Source organism: Salvelinus alpinus, chromosome 1 (genome assembly GCF_045679555.1).
Source record: "Salvelinus alpinus chromosome 1, SLU_Salpinus.1, whole genome shotgun sequence".
NCBI classification, from domain to species: Eukaryota; Metazoa; Chordata; class Actinopteri; order Salmoniformes; family Salmonidae; genus Salvelinus; species Salvelinus alpinus.
The window spans coordinates 59,704,631-59,714,674 of NC_092086.1; the positions used below are offsets into that span (position 1 = coordinate 59,704,631).

The following is a 10,044-nucleotide window of genomic DNA, read 5'->3' on the forward strand; positions in this document are numbered from 1 at the left end:
GCAGGTGCAGAAGGTGAGTTTAATAATAAGAAACATGAAGATAATCAAAACAGGAGTAGCGTACTGAACGTTGACAAAACCAATACTGCCTGAAGACTGGGGCCTCCTGAGTGGCGCAGCGGTCTAAGGCACTGCATCACAGTGCTAGTGGTGCCACTACAGACCTGGGCGCATGCACGCTGACACGGTCGCTAGTTGTACGGTGTTTCCTCCGAAACATTGGTGCGGCTGGCTTCCGGGTTAAGCGAGCAGCGTGTCAAGAAGCAGTGCGGCTTGGCAGCGTCGTGTTTCGGATGAAGCATGGCTCTCGACCTTCACCTCTCACGAGTCCTGACTGTAACTACCAATAGGGGAGGGAAAAAAGGGAGAGTAATCAGGGTGATGATGAAGTCCAGGTATGCATAACGATGTGGAGCAGGTGTGCGCGCAATGTGGGTTGCCAGGACCGGTGGTTAGTAGACCGCTGAGCGCCAGAGCAGGAGTAGGCATGACAGTACCCCCCTCCTGACGTGCGGCTCGGAGCGGGCCGGTCCGGAAGACATCCTGGATGATGATGGGATCCAGGATCTCGTCCACCGGGACCCAACAGTGCTCCTCTGGACCGTACCCCTCCCAGTCCACCAGGTACTGGAGCCGACCCCCACGACGTTGGGAGTCCAGAAGGGACCTGACAGCATAGGCGGGGCTCCCATCAATGTCCAGTGCAGGTGGAGGGGTGTTCAGGGGACGGCCCCAGCCAGGGGACCAGGAACCACCGGCCTGAGAAGGGAAACATGAAAAGAGGGTAAGATTCGGTACTTAGTTTTGGAGTTGTAATCTATAGGTTACCTCGCTGACTCTCCGAAGGACCTTGAAGGGCCCCACAAACCGGGGGCTCAGCTTCCTTCTGACAGCGCGCTGGAGCCTCACATGGGCATAGTTCCAAACCTACTCTGCACGCCTGAATCACTCGTCCACAGCAGGAGCGTCGGTCTGGCTCTGGGTCCACAGAGCCAGGGCAGGCTGGAAGAGGGTCAGCCCGGTGGAGGAGTGACGCAGTGAATTCTGGTCGTACTCCGCCCAGGGAAGGAACCGGGCCCACTCCCCCTGCAAGAGTCACTGCCAGGACCTAAGGAACCTCCCCGGCTCCTGGTTCATCCTATCCACCTGCCCGTTGGACTGACGCCGGTACACGGAAGTGAGGCTGACCGTGACCCCCAGCTTCTCCTTGAAGGCTTTTCATACCCGTGACGTGAATTGGGGGACACTATGACCTTCCTCCGGAAGACCTGCTGGAACAGTGCCTCAGTGACCCGGAGAGCGATAGGAAGACCAGAGAGAAGGATAAAAACAGCAGGATTTAGAGAATCTGTCCACAACAACCATAATAGTAGTGAAAGCATCAGAAGAGGGGAGATCAGTGACGAAATGAATGGACAGGCCAAGGACGCTGAGGCACGGGGAGGGGAAGGAGTTTCCCTGCTGGAGCGTGCCAGGGGGATTTAGTTTGGGCCCATACGGAGCAGGAGTTGACATAGCGAGTGATGTCCTGTGCCAAGTCGGGCCACCAGTACCAGATTGAATAGTGCAGGTGATACCTGGGTGTCCAGCATCGAGAGATGTGTGTGCCCAGGTCAACAGCTGATCCCTTATCCCCGTGGGAACGTAGGTGCGCTCTAGAGGACAGGTAGCAGGTGTGGGTTCTCTCTCCAGAGCCTGGCGTATGTCCACATATATGTCCCAAAGCATGGTGGCAACAACTCGGGAGGGCGGAATGGTGGGTGCACTCAGAACAGGAACCTCTCCTGAATCATAGAGACGTGACAGGGTATCAGCTTTGATGTTCTTTGAACCTGGGTGATATTACAAGGTGAACTCAAATCTAATGAAGAAAAGGGCCCACCTTGCTTGAAGCGGGTTCAGCCGCCTCGCTGTCCGTATGTACTCCAGGTTCCGATGGTTGGTGAGGATGAGAAATGAGTCCTTGGCACCCTCCAGTCAGTGTCTCCACTCCTCTAATGCCAACTTCACAGCCAAGAGCTCCCAGTTTCAGACGTCATAGTTCCTCTCTGCAGGAGACAGTTTGAGTAGTGTGATGGAAAATGTTATGTTGGTGCTTTTTTATTAATACATTTCTGTGTTCTATGTTTGTGCTTTTCTAAAAACCCATTTCTCTGTTTATGCAAGTGACTGATTTAACGAATCCTCATTATCAGTATCTGCAATTTGGCAGTACGCCCAAAACCTTGTTTAGAGAAAGGGATATCTCAGTTTCAAGGTCTCAGCTTAGAGAGAATCCTTGTGAGATATTGGTCTGTCACATGCATGAAGCAAACATTAATTATGAATTAAGAATAATATGAATCATGCAAATATAACTTGTTAGTATATAAGGGGACTAACGGGACTGCCCCGTTAGAGCTTCTGATCAACATGTGTACATATGGTGCATTGAGTTGGTTGGAACCTCTCCAGTGCACTGACAATAAACAATGATTCATACAAGATTGACTTTGAGTGTCCCTGTGGAAGAATTTCCACAACAATTTGGTGTCAACGAACAGGATGATTGATTCTGCCTGCGGAGCTTTCCAGTGGAGGTCTGCGAGAAAAACTGGTGGCGCATTTTATGAAGCGTGAGGGAAATTTCTGTCTGACCAAAAGACGACGAGACCCACCCAGACCAGACCCTTACTGTGAGCTAAGAGACCCACCCAGAAGGAGACACATAATCTGCGAAGAATTGAGAGACGGCAACTGATTTCAGTAAGTCAATTTTGTTTGAATCTGTATAAAAATCAAAAATGATAAAAAATAAAATCAAGGTGAGTAACACCTAAAAATGTACCCATAATCTTATAGAGAGAAGGCTATTCACTAATTTTATGAGAAGACTAGAGCGAGTGCGTAACGGTACCATGGAAAGCCCCGCTGACCACTGTCTGTAGGCATTCATAAGAAATGTCTACGTGGTCTGCAGCCACTACAAATAACAGTGTTTTTGAATATGTGGTGTTATTAAATATGTACAGGAGATACATATGGAGCATAGCAAGTAACAAGAGAATCGTTGAAGATGCATATGGGTAATAAGTTAGATTACCAAGTGTGTTTGGGAATAGTACTAAGTGAATGTGGATGTGAAAGTTGTGTGATATGACATATTAAGCTGATTGAAATTTGGATAACAAGATGGAAATATGGATAATAATCTGATTGAAATTTGGACAATACATTTTTTGAAATTAGTACTATTAAGATTGAAATTTGGATATTAAACTGATTGAAATTTGGATAACATTGAAATATGGCTTATTGAAAATTTGATAAGATTGAAATTTAGCTATAAATTACTGAGTGAATGAGAGCTGTCAGGAGACTAGCTCCGGTGTGAAAGAGGATTACTGAGTGGGTGAAAGAATGGATACCCCAGCCAGTTCTATGAGCTTAGTTTTTAGATCTATAACGTTATCTAGGGTTTCTGTCCACCACCGCCCATCGATCTACAGGTAGTGAGCACTGACAGGAGAAGCCATTGAGGGTAACAGCTGAGATGGGAAAGGGCTGAACAATGAAGTTCATTGATGCCCCCGGACACTGATATTTCCTTGAGAACATGATATGTGTACCTCTCGTGCAGCTACGTTGTGATTGCTGCTGCGGTGTAGATGTGAAAACCGAAAGATTTATAACGTTATACAGGGATTCTGTATGAAGACATGAAATAAGTATTATTCCTGAATATGCTGTTAAAAAGAACTAGTGTAAATATCTAAACCCCTGTATGAAAAGAACACTAGTCTAAAGGAAAAATGTGTGATGTAACACAAATGTATAATGGGTTACTAGAGATAAAATAACATAATATTGAGTATAATGGGTTATTATGATGATCTGATGAAGTAACAATTAAAACAATTATAATATACAACTTGCACACCCACACGTGGATGTATGTAAATGGTGTAAAAAAAGTATTCTGAGGAATGGTCAGAGTTGTCACCTTTATGGATCATTTGAGAAAGATAAGGTTAAAGCATTGTATTGGACTTGACTTACCCCTAACCAATAAAACTATAAACACTTATGAGATTTCTTCCACCCTGTTAATACATTTTTAAATAACCCCCATACCCTGCTAAATAGAACCAATGATTTTCTTTATTCATCTACTCAACCGTTTAACTTGCTAGGTAGACTTACTATGGACAGAGCACCATGACATCTACAGTGAATACATATTGATCCCTCCAAAGCAGGATAATAGACATTTAATGAGTATTGAAGTAGAAAGTGAGAATCCAACAGAGATTGTTAATAAGAATATAGAGTAGCTTTTTGAAGGTATACTAAAATGAAAACAATGCCTTCCAATATGGAGAAAGTTATCATGTTTGTTTTGTTTTAAACCTTGCAATGGGGGAAAAGCAGAATGTTGTTTGAGAGTGATCCATGTGTATTAGTAGTAGTAGATTGAGAAGGTCTTGCTATTGGAAAGAAGGGAGTCCTGGTTGAAGGAAACAGATATGGAGACTAGTGAAATTAACAAAGTGAATAGTAATTGGTTTTCACATAGCATTCGAATAATGCAATATCTTAGTAATTGGAAGAAGATTGATATTAAATTAGAGGCCGCTCACTCTTCAAAGCTTGGTCCACTGCTCTCGTGTTTGTCATCTGTTGTTTGGGTTAGAAAAGCTTCCTGTGGAACAATAGATAACCACCAGTACACACTGAACTCAATCAGTGGGGATTTAAGTAAGGAGGTAATGTCATCGAAAACAATAATCTGTTTCCATTATATGGAACTGTGTCCAGAATTTAAGTAGATCCAAGTAAATGTTTTTAATACTGAATATTGAGCTGATAAGTCAGCACTGACTTTGAAGGTCCTAGTAGATTTGCTCAACAGGTTTTATATTTTGACTAAGTTTATGTCCCTCAGACAGTTTGTACAGAATTGTATGTCAATGCAACAGGTCAAAATGACAATGATTACAAGAGAGGGTCTCTGGGATTGTTTACTTTAGAAGGTGCCTATTCAGCTTGACGGGACACTATCATCTGATGTGTCTGAAGTATATTTCTATATACGACTGATGGAATGTCCGCTACCAAGTATTTTTTTCATGTTTATCAATGATTATGTATCTCTCCCTTTGAAAGGATTTTTCAGCCAAGTGCCTTGGGAGAGCAGCTAAAGGTACCCGGATCCAGCTGTTAAGGGACCTCCAAAATTAAGTAAGGCCTGGTCATTTTGTTTGTTTTTACCCTACAATTTTCACTATATACACGCCAGCAGCCACACACAACCCACCTGTTAAATAATATTTGTTATTGGTTAATACTCATTCATTGTGTGGGGTCTTTTTATTTTGGTTTTAGGAGGCTGTACACAAATTAAGTTTCTATTGTCAGAGTTTTGGGTGCACACATAAATTCTCTTGATTAGCGGCATTTTATTGCAAAGTCCATCCTCCTGGATGTTCATGACAAATCACAGATGAGAGAATTTATACAAAGGTACATTGTGCTCTCATGCAACAGACATCAACATTACATCGCAACAGGTTTCTGTCTCTTGGTCATTTACACAGAAATACTAATATAACAGACACTAGGTCATTCCCTCAAATGATTAAGTTCAGTGTTCATCTGCCATATGAGAGAGGAAAAGGAGATTAGGTCTCCCTGGCACCGACAGACAGGCACACAGACACCAATCATGGAATGGAATGTTGTCTTATCACCAAGCCATGGTAAATCTAACAATGGGGACAGGTGTGCGCAATGATGGTTGCCAGGTGTGCTTAGTGTGGTTTGCCAGGACAGTGGTTAGTAGGATGGGAGTGGGAGTAGGCGTGACAATATTACAACAGTGTGCAGGTATTTAACTATTACTTTCATATAATATTTTGTTCCCTTTACCTGCATGGGTAATTGCTAGATGTGTAGATAAAATATGAACACATTTCATTACAAAACATAACACACTTACCCAGAGAAGCAACCTGTTCCACAGCAGTTTCCAGGACAGGCTCTGCAACTTTGAAGATACAACCCTCAAGCACAATGTTCCTGTCGTAGAAAACTTTGAGGAGACAACCCTTGTTCCTCTCGGTAAGTGTTTGATTAAAATTTTAAATCCCCTCTATAGGGTCAGTCTTTTAGACTGACCTCAATTTTGAGTCTCATAGCAAAGGGTCTGAATACTTCTGTAAATACGATATTTCTGTTCTAAAAACTTGTTTTCGCTTCGTCATTATGGGATATTGTGTGTAGATTGCTGAGGAACGTATTTATTTTAATCAATTTTAGTATAAAGGTTGTAACGTAACAAAATTTGGGAAAAGTGGGGTCTAAATACTTTCCGAAGGAAAGCATAATGCAGTAGGGCTGAGCTCAGGGCAGTCATAGTTGCTATGTCCCTCCGTCCCCACTCAGGGAGACGGAGGCAACACCCAGCACAGCAATTCTGACCTCATTAGTTCGGGCAACAATAACTCGATAGTACATAGAAAAAGGGGATAGACGATGCCCAACTGGCTGAGGCTACTCCTCTAGTAGAATGCGTCACTACATCAGACGGCAGAGGCCGGCTGGCCAGCCGATATGCTATAGTAATAGTGTCCACAATCCAATGTGAGTCTTTTTTATCAATAGGCTCTGGCCCAGAAGTCTCTCACCATAGCAAACAAATAGCCGATCAGACTGTCGTATTGCCTGTGTCTGAGTAATGTAAGTGTCCAAGGCCCTGACCCGGGCAGAGCACACTTGGGGAAAAAACACCCAGCTCACCCGCAGCCATGGGAGGAGCATATACAGACAAATGTAAGGGCCGGTTCACATGTCTGTCAAAAAGGACCTTCGGCAAGAATGAGGGGTTAAGACTAGAGGTCGACCAATTAATCGGAATGGCCGATTTCATTTTTTTTTTTTTTACACCTTTATTTAATCTTTATTTAACTAGGCAAGTCAGTTAAGAACACATTCTTATTTTCAATGACGGCCTAGGAGCCCCTGAAGGCAGAACGACAGATTTTTAACCTTGTCAGCTCGGGGGATCCAATCTTGCAACCTTACAGTTAACTAGTCCAATGCTCTAACACTGATTACATTGCACTCCACGAGGAGCCTGCCTGTGCCGCGAATGCAGTAAGCTAAGGTAAATTGCTAGCTAGCATTAAACTTATCTTATAAAAAACAATCAATCAATGACTGTCATTGCTCCAATGTGTACTTAACCATAAACATCAATGCCTTTCTTAAAATCAATACAAATCAAATCAAGTTTATTTTATATAGCCCTTCGTACATCAGCTAATATCTCGAAGTGCTGTACAGAAACCCAGCCTAAAACCCCAAACAGCAAGCAATGCAGATGTAGAAGCACGGTGGCTAGGAAAAACTCCCTAGAAAGGCCAAAACCTAGGAAGAAACCTAGAGAGGAACCAGGCTATGAGGGGTGGCCAGTCCTCTTCTGGCTGTGCCGGGTGGAGATTATAACAGAACTATGCCAAGATGTTCAAAATGTTCATAAGTGACAAGCATGGTCAAATAATAATCATGAATCATTTTCAGTTGGCGTTTCATAGCCGATCATTAAGAGTTGAAAATAGCAGGTCTGGGACAGGTGGCGGTTCCATAACCGCAGGCAGAACAGTTGAAACTGGAATAGCAGCAAGGCCAGGTGGACTGGGGACAGCAAGGAGTCATCATGCCCGGTAGTCCTGACGTATGGTCCTAGGGCTCAGGTCCTCCGAGAGAGAGAAAGAAAGAGAGAACGAGAGAATTAGAGAGAGCATACTTAAATTCACACAGGACACTGGATAAGATAGGAGAAGTACTCCAGGTATAACCAACTGATCCTAGCCCCCCGACACATAAACTACTGCAGCATAAATACTGGAGGCTGAGACAGGAGGGGTCAGGAGACACTGTGGCCCCATCAGAAGAAACCCCCGGACAGGGCCAAACAGGAAGGATATAACCCCACCCACTTTGCCAAAGCACAGCCCCCGCACCACTAGAGGGATATCTTCAACCACCAACTTACAATCCTGAGACAAGGCCGAGTATAGCCCACAAAGATCTCCACCACAGCACAAACCAAGGGGGGGCGCCAACCCAGACAGGAAGATCACGTCAGTAACTCAACCCACTTAAGTGACGCACCCCTCCCAGGGACGGCATGAAAGAGCACCAGTAAGCCAGTGACTCAGCCCCTGTAATAGGGTTAGAGGCAGAGAATCCCAGTGGAGAAAGGGGAACCGGCCAGGCAGAGACAGCAAGGGCGAGTCTGCTTAGGAGATACACAAGTATATATTTTTAAACCTGCATATTTAGCTAAAAGAAATCCAGGTTAGCAGGCAATATTAACCAGGTGAAATTGTGTCATTTCTCTTGCGTCCATTGCACGCAGAGTCAGGGTATATGCAACAGTTTGGGCCGCTTGGCTCTTTGCGAACTAATTTGTCAGAATTTTACGTATTTATACATAACATTGAAGGTTGTGCAATGTAACAGGAATATTTAGCTTCATGGATGCCACCCGTTAGATAAAATACGGAACGGAATAAACGTTTTGTTTTCGAGGTGATAGTTTCCGGATTAGTCAAAGGTATATGGTTTAGAGAGAAATAGTCGACGCGTTATAATTCCTGTAATAACTTGCGGCTGAACTTGAAAGGGGTTTCTTCGTTATTTTACCGTTCATGTCTTCCATAGAGAATGTCTTGATCTACTTCAAATAAGGTCTGTGTTTCGTGCAGGCTTAAACCGCCTCGACGTTTTGATACCCGTGTAAATCTCACTAGGATAAGGTAACGTTTGTCAACATATTTTCATAAATCCACTCTACAAAAAAAATGATCTTCGCTTATATTTAGCCAATATTAATCAGAGTTACCTTGTCCTATGGATATCTACACAGTTATAAAATTGGCAAGGTGGTGTAAGCCTACACGAAACACAGACCTTATTTTAAGTGAATCTAAAAAATATCCTATGGAATAAATGAAGGAACCCGCTTTTCAGATTTTGCTAGGTGTCATGGCAATTATGACTCGCACTTTGGTCGTCAATTCTTACCATGCCCATTATTAAAATAGGATTTCCTGCATATAGAAATGACAGTTTTTGTTTTCAACATTCATCACAGGTAACTTAAACTCTATTTTTATTCAAACAGTTGAGAGTATTTGTCTCCTAAGCAGACTCTTCAGTATCATTGTCACTTCAGAGCTGTGTGTGTGTATTTATGTATTATATTAAGTTAAAATAAAAGTGTTCTTTGTTCATTCAGTATTGTTGCAATTGTCATTATTACAAAAATGTGTGTGTGTGTATGATATACAGTGGGGAGAACAAGTATTTGATACACTGCCGATTTTGCAGGTTTTCCTACTTACAAAGCATGTAGAGGTCTGTCATTTTTATCATAGGTACACTTCAAATGTGAAAGACGGAATCTAAAACAAAAATCCAGAAAATCACATTGTATGATTTTTAAGTAATTAATTTGCATTTTAATTACTTGTTCACCAGAGCTGGTTCAGGCTGTGTTCATGTTGGTAACTAACTGTGCTGCTGGCAACAATTTAATTACGCTTTGTAACTGACATTTACTGACACCGGACATATTCAACAGGTGTTGAGCGTTTAAAAATGCAACAGTTATTCTGCGATCTGGCACACTAAGATGAGTCTTGTTAAGAAATGTAGCTAAATAGCTAGCTTGGTAAACAATTAATTCCAACACATGATGTAACGTTAGTTAGCTAACAGTACACTAACTTGAAATTAAAATACTTTGTCAAAATTAGAAACGCGTAATATCTGAATATGTAGCTAGCTACACTATCTTACCCGTGGTCTGAAATTGGAGTAACGTTAGATAGCCAGAGCGAATTTACCAGCTAGTACGTCTCAACAGTTGCAGTGACATTCTATTGAAATGTAACAGTATAGCTTCCGTCCCTCTCCTCGCCCCTACCTGGGCTTGAACCAGGGACCATCTGCACACATCAACAACTGACACCCACGAAGCATCGTTACCCATCGCGG

At 43.0% G+C, this 10,044-nt stretch overlaps 1 long non-coding RNA gene across 1 annotated transcript; it reads right to left on the reverse strand.

The window, feature by feature from the left end:
- LOC139582127 (uncharacterized) lies at window positions 1–5,085 on the reverse strand. The gene is made up of 2 exons (XR_011676314.1): window positions 1,883–5,085; window positions 1–1,784 (listed from the first exon to the last, which is right to left on the reverse strand). It is a non-coding gene; the product is annotated as an uncharacterized lncRNA (long non-coding RNA).
- Between the last annotated feature and the right edge of the window lie 4,959 nt (window positions 5,086–10,044).